We start from the raw sequence: 14,954 nt of genomic DNA, 5'->3' as shown, positions 1-14,954 counted from the left end.
CCCCACACTGATATAAAATGGACCCAACCGTTTGGGTCTCTTTCCAAATTTGGTACCAAAGCCTCCCCCACAGTGCGGCAGCTATCTTGAATTGGCCCGCTCCCAGAGAGTTTTACTTCATTCAGTGTCATTCAGTATTATTCAAAATCTTTCAGTGTCATTCCAAATCATTCAATGTCATTCACGATCTTTCCACATGCTTCCACCTTCCATCGTTCAGTGTCATTCCACATTCTCTTTGATATATAACATAACATAATGTAACCCAGTAGAGAAAACACCATTTTATTTTGAAAAAACATTTATTGTGTTAAGAGGAAGTGTATATCTCTCGTCTACTTGATTTCCTGTTTGGAGTGTCATTCATCTGATTATGACTTTCTGATTCGTCAAAGTCAAGTTGTCCCGCCTTCTCGAGATGCTATCTCGAGATTAGCTGTGTATATCGTTCTTTTACGCCTGGACACCCTACTGAAAGGTTGCGTGACGATATCTAATGCTAATGTGCCGTTCGGTGAGTGAAATACTTATTGAAGTTGATATAAATGTGACCAATAATAAAATGTTAATTGGGAAATGTTTTATCTCAAGTGTGGATACCAGTGAGAACTGAGGGTCTGTGACAATTCGACCGTGTTCGTACTTGAACGTCGTATTGGTGAGTCGCCATGCACTTGCTATGGACTGTCGTAAAAACGTTTATGTGAGGCTAACGCTAAGCTAACGTTAAGCTAATGCTAATCGCGAGTGGAAATGTACTGCTTGTTTACAGTGAAAGAGTTGATTTTACTTGTTTTAAGGTCTTTCTAAAGCAAGGTTTATGTTGACAAACAAATGTATAACTGCTCATTTTGATGTAATATGTGTTAAAAGTGAAATGTTGAATTGACTCAGTTATGTTTGTTATACAATTATTTCTTTATTGAAGTGATTGATATGTAAACCATTAAACATGGTTATTGAGAAATTGGACATATTGAGAAATGTGTTTATTGTTAGCTCATGAGTTCATTTCATGTGTTACAATGACAATTTGGAAAACATGCATGTAAATTAATAACTGTTATAAATGTGATATTTAGATGCAGTATTTATGATAATTGAAAACTATAGAGCTATAGCGACTGATGATACTGGAAACTGATAATAGACTTATTAGCTGCATACAATAATTTCATTATTGTTATGCAGGCTGGGTTTTTTGTCTTGGCATTAAACCAAGATCCGAAACTGAATGGATTCTCCTTTGATGGAGATGGCGAGCCTGAGCCCAGAACCACATCTGCGATAAAGGAACCACAGTCTTCACCAACTTCTTTGTGAACATCACGTGGTAACACACCTAATTACCACCACGACAAGACTTTTTTCCCCAAGACTACCGGAAAGAACATTGACTGACTTAAACAAAATATTACTGAGCTCAGTAGGACTTTGGGATTATTATTTCTAATTTTTGGGATTTGTGATTTATTTTATGTATATGATGCCGGCTGTGAATTTGTAAATAATTGTTTTGTTTTCCATGTTAATACAGTTATTGTTGTTGCTCATTTCTGCCTCCAGCTATTTCATTCACACACCTATCAATTATCACTATTGTAGCCTTCGAGAATCTAGAGTCTGGTCCAATTTATTAAATATCAAACTAACACTATCTTTAAGTAATCGGGGGTTACATAACAACCGGTTCCGGCGCCGCGCGAGTGGCTGCCTGTTTACAGCAGCGTGGCTCACTATTGAGCCTTTTCTCTATATCTTTGCTGCTGTAACACCTCAAATTTCCCCATTGTGGGACTAATAAAGGACATCTTATCTTAATAATATAATCCTGGGTCAGCAGACACCTAATTAATGTGTTAATACATGATACATTTTTATATAAGCAACACTTATGATTGTAACGTATTTTTAATTCTTTCTAGGCGGGAACTGTCCGAACAAAAAATTCATGCAATTTGTAATTAGACACTTTGTCATACAAAAAGTCACTCAGGGCAAGAGAAAAAAAATTGTCACTTGCCCAAGTTGGGCAAGTAATTTGGCCACTCGGGCAAGGCAAATTTTAGTGGCACTTGCCCTATGGGGAAGCAGTTTTTAAAGTTAACTTCGAACCCTGTGATGGTGTCTTGTGACCAGTCTTTATCAGCTGATGTTCCATGAAGGCGTGCCTTACCTGTCACAAGAATGAAGGCAAGTCACGCCCCCCGCTGTCCGTTCACTCCGCCAAGATGCTGCTCCAGGTGGTAGAGAGGATGAAGTCTCCCTTGTCTCTGTTCATGGTTTTTATGCCTCGCTTGCAGATCTCAATTGCTTCTTTGATCCAGCGCTGTAGTTTGTTCTCTCCGGTGCGGATGACCCTGCCCTTCTCCCAGTCCATGATGTGCTTTTCCCTTTTGCAGTGGTCAGTGATTGCTGATTTGTAATGTTCATGTTGTGCTTGTTCTTTTACTGCTCTGATTTTTTAATTTTTTTGACAGGTAAGTCACACCCTCATGGAACATCAGCTGATAAAGACGGGTCTCAAGACACCATCATGCGACACTCTGAAGAAGGCGAAAGACTCGCCGAAACATGTCAGGTAAAAAATTAACCTAAAACATAATTGTCTGCTTTTAATGAATCAGTCAAATATCAATAATAAGAAGACAAAATGAACCTAATACAAATAAATGAATGCTTAATAACTCCCCTGCACATGCTCCTAAAAATCCAAACCTTCACCTGTAAATAAAACGTCCCGACCTGAAGACATCTTAATGTTATTATTTTGTTATACACACAGTGCCGCCAAGTGGAATCAAAAATTTGTTTTTATTTTAATTTTCACGTACTGCACGGTGCCCTTTTGACGAATCCGACTGAAAATTAGTCAGAAAAGACTCACTTACTCTCGGCCGAATTTTGTGACGTTTTGGCAAAAGGCGTGGCTATTACGGTGCTGAAAAGTCCGATTGTACTCTGTGGCAACAAAAGCTCCGGCAACATTACTCAGATGATACTATCTTCTCGAAGTTGTACACATTTGAGGATACTTCAGCCCTGAAGACATCCACCAACTTATTTTTCATCGTAGTAGTAGCGCCACCAACTGGTAAAAGCTAATACAAGTTATTTTTTTGGATGTTTTTCTCCGTGCAACTCAACAAGGTCGCCCTCATATATGCTCGGATGACTGTTTCGGCCATGAGGATGTCACAATATGAAATTCATCCTTTTTCGTGAAAAGTTGTGGGAGTGGCATTGCACTGTTCGGCAATAAAACAACGCTGATTATGAGGTTCTAAATATGAACGACAACTCGTGAAACTTTACACACACATCAGGCAGCGCAAATTTATCAATATTTTATACGTTAGTTGTGCAGCTTTTTTGAAATGGCTCGCCATGGCCCTCGAGAAATGTTAAAAAAAACAGCCCTGGTTGAGTGTTCCACCTCGCTTTTTGTAAATTTTATGGAGTACAGTGAACCCTCGGTTATCGCGGTTAATGGGGAACGAGACCACCCGCGAAAACTGAAAATCCGCGAAGTAGCGGCGCACCTTCAAAAATGCTTAAAAAAAAATACTATATATATATATATATATATATATATATATATACGGGGAGAGAGAGAGAGTGAAATTCATGTTATAACAAAAAAACCAAATTATTATTAAAACGTATTATTTTTTTATTCCCCAGCCATTCTTTTTGTATTTATTTAATTACTCAGACTTTTACCTGCTGGTACGCCGTCTGGTGTGCCCTGTGAAATGAAAGGTGCCATTCTTTATTTATTTATTTATTTATTCATTTATTCATTCATAACTGACAGCTTCGCGCTCCGCTCGTGCCCGGGCGGAAGAGGTGCTCCAATTCGGCTTAACTGTGACACACGCCCACCCTCCTCCCCCGGAGCTTCCATTCGGTTAAACTTAGGGGCCGCTTGGCACCGCCCGTGCCCGGGGAAGGTGCTCCTCTTCGGCTTACTGTGACGCGAGCATGCCCTCCTCCTCCGGAGCTTCCATTCGGTTAAACTTAGGGGCCGCTTGGAACCGCCCGTGGCCGGGGAAGGTGCTCCTCTTCGGCTTACTGTGACGCGAGCATGCCCTCCTCCTCCGGAGCTTCCATTCGGTTAAACTTAGGGGCCGCTTGGAACCGCCCGTGCCCGGGGAAGGTGCTCCTCTTCGGCTTACTGTGACGCGAGCATGCCCTCCTCCTCCGGAGCTTCCATTCGGTTAAACTTAGGGGCCGCTTGGCACCGCCCGTGCCCGGGGAAGGTGCTCCTCTACGGCTTAACTGCCACGCACGCCGGCCGGAGCTCTGGTACTGTCCGAACCGCGCGAAACGTCGCCACCGATCGTGTCCGGGGGAACGTGCTCTTCTTCGTCCACTCTCCTCTTCCCCCACGCTCTTCTTTGGCGCACGCCGGCCGTCTAACCGCTCCAGCGCCCCGTCGTGCCGCTCGGCGAAACTACAATGCCCCCGAATATTTTTTAGACCCGCGAAGCACTGAACCCGCGAAAGGTGAACCGCCAAGTAGCGAGGGTTCACTGTATGTATAAGACCAAGACCTACAAAAAAGTCTCTTGGAGCAATGAGCCAGGTTTTACAGGAAGTCGGCCATTTTGAATGTACTTAAAAGGGGGCGGGTCACCACAATGGACTTTGTGTAGAAATTATTATTGGGGCCCGAGCAGCGACCGCGGCGAGGTCCCTATTTTTTTTGTAGAAATTATTATTAGGGCCCGAGCAGCGACCGCTACGAGGTCCCCATTGTTTTTGTGGAAATTATTATTATTATTATTATTAGGGCCCGAGCAGTGACCGCTGCGAGGTCCCTATTGTTTTTCTAGAAATTGTTATTAGGGCCCGAGCTGCGACGGCTGCGAGGTCCCTATTGTTTTTGTAGAAAATATTATTACTTTTATTATTAATAATATTATTATTATTATTATTAGGGCCTGAGCAGCGACCGCTGCGAAGTCCCTATTGTTTTTGTAGAAATTATTATTATTATTATTTTTCCGATTGTTCGATCGCATTTTTGACCCCCGAAACATGCACAAAAATTCACCAAACTTGGCAGTCTCATCGGGCATGGCGAAAAATTTGATATTTTAACGTCTAATATGAACAGGAAGTGAGTTATTAATTTTTGAAAGTCCGACTTTTGCCCTTTTTTGCATGTTTACAGGGGTCATTCTTTTGCACCCTGATCCTAAAGGCTTCATCTGATTGCCTTAAAATTCTGTCTGTAGCATCTTAAGACCTGGGACAAACACTGGGGCTAAAATTTTTTGTTTCCGAAATACTATATTAACGGGGGCGGGGCTTCGAAGTTTTCACTTAAGATTTCCTTCGCCGCAATGGACAAAATGCTTAATAACTCTCCTGCACATGCTGCTAAAAATCCAAAACTTCACATGTACATAAAGAGTCGGTACCTGAAGACATCTATATGTTTATATTCAGTTATACACCTTGCGCCAATCAATATAATTTTATACATTTTGACGTACTGCACGGTGCCCTTTTAACGAATCCGATTGAAAATTGGCTAGAAAAGACTCAAGACATTGATCTTACTCTATCCCTATTTTTGTGACTTTCCTTCGAAGGGCGTGGCTATTACGGTGCCGCAGAGTCTGATTAATCTCCGTGGCAACAAAAGTTCCTGCAAAATGATTCAGATGATCCATCTTCTCGAAATTTTTCACATTTGAGGATATTCAGGCCCTGAAGACGGCTGCCAACTTATTTTTGATCGCAGTGGTAGCGCCACCAACTGGTTAAAACAAATACAAATTATTTTCGTTGATGTTTTTCTCCGGGCAGGTTAACAAAATCTACCTTATATTTGTTCGGATGAGTGTTTAGGCCTTGAGGATGTCACAATATGAAAGTCTTTCGCCTTCTTCAGAGTGTCACATGATGGTGTCTTGTGACCCGTCTTTATCAGCTGATGTTCCATGAGGGCGTGACTTACCTGTCACAAGAATGAAGGCAAGTCACGCCCCCCGCTGTCCGTTCACTCCGCCAAGATGCTGCTCCAGGTGGTAGAGAGGATGAAGGCTCCCTTGTCTCTGTTCATGGTTTTTATGCCTCGCTTGCAGATCTCAATGGCCTCTCTGATCCAGCGCTGTTGTTTGTTCTCTTCGTTGCGGATGACCCTGCCCTTCTCCCGGTCCATGATGTGGTTTTCCCTTTTGCAGTGGTCAGTGATTGCTGATTTGTAATATTCATGTTGTGCTTGTTCTTTTACTGCTCTGATTTTTCATTTTTTTGACAGGTAAGTCACACCCTCATGGAACATCAGCTGATAAAGACGGGTCTCAAGACACCATCATGTGACACTCTGAAGAAGGCGAAAGACTCGCCGAAACATGTCAGGTAAAAAATTAACCTAAAACATAATTGTCTGCTTTTAATGAATCTGTCAAATATCAATAATAAGAAGACAAAATGAACCTAATACAAATAAATGAATGCTTAATAACTCCCCTGCACATGCTCCTAAAAATCCAAACCTTCCCCTGTAAATAAAACGTCCCGACCTGAAGACATCTTAATGTTATTATTTTGTTATACACACAGCGCCGCCAAGTGGAATCAAAAATGTGTTTTTATTTTAATTTTCACATACTGCACGGTGCCCTTTTGACGAATCCGACTGAAAATTTGTCAGAAAAGACTCAAGACAATGATCTTACTCTCTGCCGAATTTTGTGACGTTTTGGCAAAAGGCGTGGCTATTACGGTGCTGAAAAGTCCGATTGTACTTTGTGGCAACAAAAGCTCCGGCAACATGACTCAGATGATCCTATCTTCTCGAAGTTGTACACATTTGAGGATACTTCAGCCCTGAAGACATCTACCAACTTATTTTTCATCGTAGTAGTAGCGCCACCAACTGGTAAAAGCTAATACAAATTATTTTCTTGGATGTTTTTCTCCGTGCAACTCAACAAGGTCGCCCTCATATATGCTCGGATGACTGTTTCGGCCATGAGGATGTCACAATACGAAATTCATCCTTTTTCGTGAAAAGTTGTGGGAGTGGCATTGCACTGTTCGGCAATAAAACAACGCTGATTATGAGGTTCTAAATATGAACGACAACTCGTGAAACTTTACACACACATCAGGCAGAGCAAATTTATCAATATTTTATACGTTAGTTGTGCAGCTTTTTTGAAATGGCTCGCCATGGCCCTCGAGAAATGTTCAAAAAAGCAGCCCTGGTTGAGTGTTTCACCTCGCTTTTTGTAAATTTTATGGAGTACAGTGAACCCTCGATTATCGCGGTTAATGGGGACCGAGACCACCCGCGAAAACTGAAAATCCGCGAAGTAGCGGCGCACCTTCAAAAATGCTTAAAAAAAAATAATACAATAATACAATAAATATAATATATATATATATATATATATATATATATATATATATATATATATATATATATATATATGGCTGAGTGGTCTAAGGCGCCGCGTTCAGGACCCAGTCTCCCCAGGAGGCCTGGGTTCGAATCTCGAATTTCCCCATTGTGGGACTAATAAAGGGAATATTATTATTATTATTATATATATTATTATATATATATATATATATATCTATAAACATATATATTTATATATATATACGGGGAGAGAGAGAGAGAGTGAAATTCATGTTATTACAAAAAAAACAAATTATTATTAAAACGTATTATTTTTTTATTCCCCAGCCATTCTTTTTGTATTTATTTAATTACTCCGACTTTTACCTGCTGGTACGCCGTCCGGTGTGCCCTGTGAAATGAAAGGTGCCATTCTTTATTTATTTATTTATTTATTTATTTATTCATTTATTCATTCAATAACTGACAGCTTCGCGCTCCGCTCGTGCCCGGGCGGAAGAGGTGCTCCAATTCGGCTTTACTGTGACACACGCCCACCCTCCTCCCCCGGAGCTTCCATTCGGTTAAACTTAGGGGCCGCTTGGCACCGCCCGTGCCCGGGGAAGGTGCTCCTCTTCGGCTTACTGTGTCGCGAGCATGCCCTCCTCCTCCGGAGCTTCCATTCGGTTAAACTTAGGGGCCGCTTGGAACCGCCCGTGCCCGGGGAAGGTGCTCCTCTTCGGCTTACTGTGACGCGAGCATGCCCTCCTCCTCCGGAGCTTCCATTCGGTTAAACTTAGGGGCCGCTTGGCACCGCCCGTGCCCGGGGAAGGTGCTCCTCTACGGCTTAACTGCCACGCACGCCGGCCGGAGCTCTGGTACGGTCCGAACCGCGCGAAACGTCGCCACCGATCGTGTCCGGGGGAACGTGCTCTTCTTCGTCCACTCTCCTCTTCGCCCACGCTCTTCTTCGGCGCACGCCGGCCGTCTAATCGCTCCAGCGCCCCGTCGTGCCGCTCAGCGAAACTACAATGCCCCCGAATATTTTTTATACCCGCGAAGCACTGAACCCGCGAAAGGTGAACCGCGAAGTAGCGAGGGTTCACTGTATGTATAAGACCAAGACCTACAAAAAAGTCTCTTCGAGCAATAAGCTAGGTTTTACAGGAAGTCGGCCATTTTGAATTTACTTAAAAGGGGGCGGGTCACCACAATGGACTTTGTGTAGAAATTATTATTGGGGCCCAAGCAGCGACCGCGGCGAGGTCCCTATTGTTTATGTAGAAATTATTATTAGGGCCCGAGCAGCGACCGCTACGAGGTCCCCATTGTTTTTGTGGAAATTATTATTATTATTATTATTATTATTAGGGCCCGAGCAAGTGACCGCTGCGAGGTCCCTATTGTTTTTGTAGAAAATATTATTACTTTTATTATTATTATTATTATTATTAGGGCCTGAGCAGCGACCGCTGCGAAGTCCCTATTGTTTTTATAGAAATTATTATTATTATTATTTTTCCGATTGTTCGATTGCATTTTTGACCCCCCGAAACATGCACAAAAATTCACCAAACTTGGCAGTCTCATCGGGCATGGCGAAAAATTTGATATTTTAACGTCTAATATGAACAGGAAGTGAGTTATGAATTTTTGAAAGTCCGACTTTTGCCCTTTTTTGCATGTTTACAGGGGTCATTCTTTTGCACCCTGATCCTAAAGGCTTCATCTGATTGCCTTAAAATTCTGTCTGTAGCATCTTAAGACCTGGGACAAACACTGGGGCTAAAATTGGGGCTAAAATCTTTTGTTTCCGAAATACTATATGACGGGGGCGGGGCTTCAAAGTTTTCACTTAAGATTTCCTTCGCCGCAATGGACAAAATGCTTAATAACTCTCCTGCACATGCTGCTAAAAATCCAAAACTTCACATGTACATAAAGAGTCGGTACCTGAAGACATCTATATGTTTATATTCTGTTATACACCTTGCGCCAATCAATATCATTTTTTACATTTTGACGTACTGCACGGTGCCCTTTTAACGAATCCGATTGAAAATTGGCTAGAAAAGACTCAAGACATTGATCTTACTCTATCCCTATTTTTGTGACTTTCCTTCGAAGGGCGTGGCTATTACGGTGCCGCAGAGTCTGATTATTCTCCGTGGCAACAAAAGTTCCTGCAAAATGATTCAGATGATCCATCTTCTCGAAATTTTTCACATATGAGGATATTCAGGCCCTGAAGACGGCTGCCAACTTCTTTTTGATCGCAGTGTTAGCGCCACCAACTGGTTAAAACAAATACAAATTATTTTCGTTGATTTTTTTTCTCCGGGCAGGTTAACAAAATCTACCTTACATTTGCTCGGATGAGTGTTTAGGCCTTGAGGATGTCACAATACGAAAGTCTTTCGCCTTCTTCAGAGTGTCACATGATGGTGTCTTGTGGCCCGTCTTTATCAGCTGATGTTCCATGAGGGCGTGACTTACCTGTCACAAGAATGAAGGCAAGTCACGCCCCCCGCTGTCCGTTCACTCCGCCAAAATGCTGCTCCAGGTGGTAGAGAGGATGAAGGCTCCCTTGTCTCTGTTCATGGTTTTTATGCCTCGCTTGCAGATCTCAATGGCCTCTCTGATCCAGCGCTGTTGTTTGTTCTCTTCGGTGCGGATGACCCTGCCCTTCTCCCGGTCCATGATGTGGTTTTCCCTTTTGCAGTGGTCAGTGATTGCTGATTTGTAATTTTCATGTTGTGCTTGTTCTTTTACTGCTCTGATTTTTCATTTTTTTGACAGGTAAGTCACACCCTCATGGAACATCAGCTGATAAAGACGGGTCTCAAGACACCATCATGCGACACTCTGAAGAAGGCGAAAGACTCGCCGAAACATGTCAGGTAAAAAATTAACCTAAAACATAATTGTCTGCTTATAATGAATCAGTCAAATATCAATAATAAGAAGACAAAATGAACCTAATACAAATAAATGAATGCTTAATAACTCCCCTGCACATGCTCCTAAAAATCCAAACCTTCACCTGTAAATAAAACGTCCCGACCTGAAGACATCTTAATGTTATTATTTTGTTATACACACAGCGCCGCCAAGTGGAATCAAAAATGTGTTTTTATTTTAATTTTCACGTACTGCACGGTGCCCTTTTGACGAATCCGACTGAAAATTAGTCAGAAAAGACTCAAGACAATGATCTTACTCTCTGCCGAATTTTGTGACGTTTTGGCAAAAGGCGTGGCTATTACGGTGCTGAAAAGTCCGATTGTACTTTGTGGCAACAAAAGCTCCGGCAACATGACTCAGATGATCCTATCTTCTCGAAGTTGTACACATTTGAGGATACTTCAGCCCTGAAGACATCTACCAACTTATTTTTCATCGTAGTAGTAGCGCCACCAACTGGTAAAAGCTAATACAAGTTATTTTCTTGGATGTTTTTCTCCGTGCAACTCAACAAGGTCGCCCTCATATATGCTCGGATGACTGTTTCGGCCATGAGGATGTCACAATACGTAATTCATCCTTTTTCGTGAAAAGTTGTGGGAGTGGCATTGCACTGTTCGGCAATAAAACAACGCTGATTATGAGGTTCTAAATATGAACGACAACTCGTGAAACTTTACACACACATCAGGCAGAGCAAATTTATCAATATTTTATACGTTAGTTGTGCAGCTTTTTTGAAATGGCTCGCCATGGCCCTCGAGAAATGTTCAAAAAAGCAGCCCTGGTTGAGTGTTTCACCTCGCTTTTTGTAAATTTTATGGAGTACAGTGAACCCTCGGTTATCGCGGTTAATGTTAAAATGGTCGAATGGTCAATGACAAGAATTGCAGTGCAAGCACGTATTATCGGCGCGGGTTCGATCCCCACCTGATGTGCCTCGCATGATTTCTTTGGCTGCCAGGATGGCCGAGTGGTCTAAGGCGCCGCGTTCAGGACCCAGTCTCCCCAGGAGGCCTGGGTTCGAATCTCGAATTTCCCCATTGTGGGACTAATAAAGGGAATATTAGTATTATTATGGCTGCCAGGATGGCCGAGTGGTCTAAGGCGCCGCGTTCAGGACCCAGTCTCCCCACGAGGCCTGGGTTCGAATCTCAAATTTCCCCATTGTGGGACTAATAAAGGGAATATTATATTATTATTATTATATTATAATGGGGACCGAGACCACCCGCAAAAACTGAAAATCCGCGAAGTAGCGGCGCACCTTCAAAAATGCTTAAAAAAAAATACAATATATATAATAAATATATAAATATATATATTTATATATATCTATATATATATATATATATATATATATATATATATATATATACGAGGAGAGAGAGAGAGAGTGAAATTCATGTTATAACAAAAAAACCAAATTATTATTAAAACGTATTATTTTTTTATTCCCCAGCCATTCTTTTTGTATTTATTTAATTACTCCGACTTTTACCTGCTGGTACGCCGTCCGGTGTGCCCTGTGAAATGAAAGGTGGCATTCTTTATTTATTTATTTATTTATTCATTTATTCATTCATAACTGACAGCTTCGCGCTCCGTTCGTGCCCGGGCGGAAGAGGTGTTCCAATTCGGCTTAACTGTGACACACGCCCGCCCTCCTCCCCCGGAGCTTCCATTCGGTTAAACTTAGGGGCCGCTTGGCACCGCCCGTGCCCGGGGAAGGTGCTCCTCTTCGGCTTACTGTGACACGAGCATGCCCGCCTCCTCCGGAGCTTCCATTCGATTAAACTTAGGGGCCGCTTGGAACCGCCCGTGCCCGGCGAAGGTGCTACTCTTCGGCTTACTGTGACGCGAGCATGCCCTCCTCCTCCGGAGCTTCCATTTGGTTAAACTTAGGGGCCGCTTGGAACCGCCCGTGCCTGGGGAAGGTGCTCCTCTTCGGCTTACTGTGACGCGAGCATGCCCTCCTCCTCCGGAGCTTCCATTTGGTTAAACTTTGGGGCCGCTTGGCACCGCCCGTGCCCGGGGAAGGTGCTCCTCTACGGCTTAACTGCCACGCACGCCGGCCGGAGCTCTGGTACGGTCCGAACCGCGCGAAACGTCGCCACCGATCGTGTCCGGGGGAACGTGCTCTTCTTCGTCCACTCTCCTCTTCGCCCACGCTCTTCTTCGGCGCACGCCGGCCGTCTAACCGCTCCAGCGCCCGTCGTGCCGCTCGGCGAAACTACAATGCCCCCGAATATTTTTTATACCCGCGAAGCACTGAACCCGCGAAAGGTGAACTGCGAAGTAGCGAGGGTTCACTGTATGTATAAGACCAAGACCTACAAAAAAGTCTCTTGGAGCAATGAGCTAGGTTTTACAGGAAGTCGGCCATTTTGAATTTACTTAAAAGGGGCGGGTCACCACAATGGACTTTGTGTAGAAATTATTATTGGGGCCCGAGCAGCGACCGCGGCGAGGTCCCTATTGTTTATGGAGAAATTATTATTAGGGCCCGAGCAGCGACCGCTACGAGGTCCCCATTGTTTTTGTGGAAATTATTATTATTATTATTATTAGGGCCCGAGCAGTGACCGCTGCGAGGTCCCTATTGTTTTTCTAGAAATTGTTATTAGGGCCCGAGCTGCGACGGCTGCGAGGTCCCTATTGTTTTTGTAGAAAATATTATTACTTTTATTATTATTATTATTATTATTATTAGGGCCTGAGCAGCGACCGCTGCGAAGTCCCTGTTGTTTTTGTAGAAATTATTATTATTATTATTTTTCCGATTGTTCGATCGCATTTTTGACCCCCGAAACATGCACAAAAACTCACCAAACTTGGCAGTCTCATCGGGCATGGCGAGAAATTTGATATTTTAACGTCTAATATGAACAGGAAGTGAGTTATGAATTTTTGAAAGTCCGACTTTTGCCCTTTTTTGCATGTTTACAGGGGTCATTCTTTTGCACCCTGATCCTAAAGGCTTCATCTGATTGCCTTAAAATTCTGTCTGTAGCATCTTAAGACCTGGGACAAACACTGGGGCTAAAATCTTTTGTTTCCGAAATACGATATGACGGGGGCGGGGCTTCAAAGTTTTCACTTAAGATTTCCTTCGCCGCAATGGACAAAATGCTTAATAACTCTCCTGCACATGCTGCTAAAAATCCAAAACTTCACATGTACATAAAGAGTCGGTACCTGAAGACATCTATATGTTTATATTCTGTTATACACCTTGCGCCAATCAATATCATTTTTTACATTTTGACGTACTGCACGGTGCCCTTTTAACGAATCCGATTGAAAATTGGCTAGAAAAGACTCAAGACATTGATCTTACTCTATCCCTATTTTTGTGACTTTCCTTCGAAGGGCGTGGCTATTACGGTGCCGCAGAGTCTGATTATTCTCCGTGGCAACAAAAGTTCCTGCAAAATGATTCAGATGATCCATCTTCTCGAAATTTTTCACATTTGAGGATATTCAGGCCCTGAAGACGGCTGCCAACTTATTTTTGATCGCAGTGGTAGCGCCACCAACTGGTTAAAACAAATACAAATTATTTTCGTTGATGTTTTTCTCCGGGCAGGTTAACAAAATCTACCTTATATTTGCTCGGATGAGTGTTTAGGCCTTGAGCATGTCACAATACGAAAGTCTTTCGCCTTCTTCAGAGTGTCACATGATGGTGTCTTGTGACCTGTCTTTATCAGCTGATGTTCCATGAGGGCGTGACTTACCTGTCACAAGAATGAAGGCAAGTCACACCCCCCGCTGTCCGTTCACTCCGCCAAGATGCTGCTCCAGGTGGTAGAGAGGATGAAGGCTCCCTTGTCTCTGTTCATGGTTTTTATGCCTCGCTTGCAGATCTCAATGGCCTCTCTGATCCAGCGCTGTTGTTTGTTCTCTTCGGTGCGGATGACCCTGCCCTTCTCCCGGTCCATGATGTGGTTTTCCCTTTTGCAGTGGTCAGTGATTGCTGATTTGTAATGTTCATGTTGTGCTTGTTCTTTTACTGCTCTGATTTTTCATTTTTTTGACAGGTAAGTCACACCCTCATGGAACATCAGCTGATAAAGACGGACGGGTCTCAAGACACCATCATGCGACACTCTGAAGAAGGCGAAAGACTCGCCGAAACATGTCAGGTAAAAAATTAACCTAAAACATAATTGTCTGCTTTTAATGAATCAGTCAAATATCAATAATAAGAAGACAAAATGAACCTAATACAAATAAATGAATGCTTAATAACTCCCCTGCACATGCTCCTAAAAATCCAAACCTTCACCTGTAAATAAAACGTCCCGACCTGAAGACATCTTAATGTTATTATTTTGTTATACACACAGCGCCGCCAAGTGGAATCAAAAATGTGTTTTTATTTTAATTTTCACGTACTGCACGGTGCCCTTTTAACGAATCCGACTGAAAATTAGTCAGAAAAGACTCAAGACAATGATCTTACTCTCTGCCGAATTTTGTGACGTTTTGGCAAAAGGCGTGGCTATTACGGTGCTGAAAAGTCCGATTGTACTTTGTGGCAACAAAAGCTCCGGCAACATGACTCAGATGATCCTATCTTCTCGAAGTTGTACACATTTGAGGATACTTCAGCCCTGAAGAC

General features: G+C 42.8%; 1 long non-coding RNA gene across 2 annotated transcripts; it reads left to right on the top strand.

Moving 5' to 3' along the window:
• Positions 1-279: 279 nt before the first annotated feature.
• LOC148315990 (uncharacterized) lies at positions 280-1,553 on the top strand. 2 transcript variants are annotated; one of them, XR_015840450.1, is made up of 3 exons: positions 280-514; positions 592-658; positions 1,192-1,553. It is a non-coding gene; the product is annotated as an uncharacterized LOC148315990 (long non-coding RNA). The 2 variants fall into 2 exon arrangements; XR_015840449.1 differs by having other exon boundaries at positions 280-658.
• The last annotated feature ends 13,401 nt before the right edge of the window (positions 1,554-14,954 follow it).

This window comes from Idiotropiscis lumnitzeri, unplaced genomic scaffold, assembly GCF_059441095.1.
Source record: "Idiotropiscis lumnitzeri isolate Australia: NSW breed Sydney's pygmy pipehorse unplaced genomic scaffold, RoL_Ilum_1.0 HiC_scaffold_26, whole genome shotgun sequence".
In the NCBI taxonomy this organism is placed as follows: domain Eukaryota; kingdom Metazoa; phylum Chordata; class Actinopteri; order Syngnathiformes; family Syngnathidae; genus Idiotropiscis; species Idiotropiscis lumnitzeri.
The sequence above is the reverse complement of the archived record's forward strand: the minus strand, read 5'-3'. Positions and strand labels throughout refer to the sequence as shown.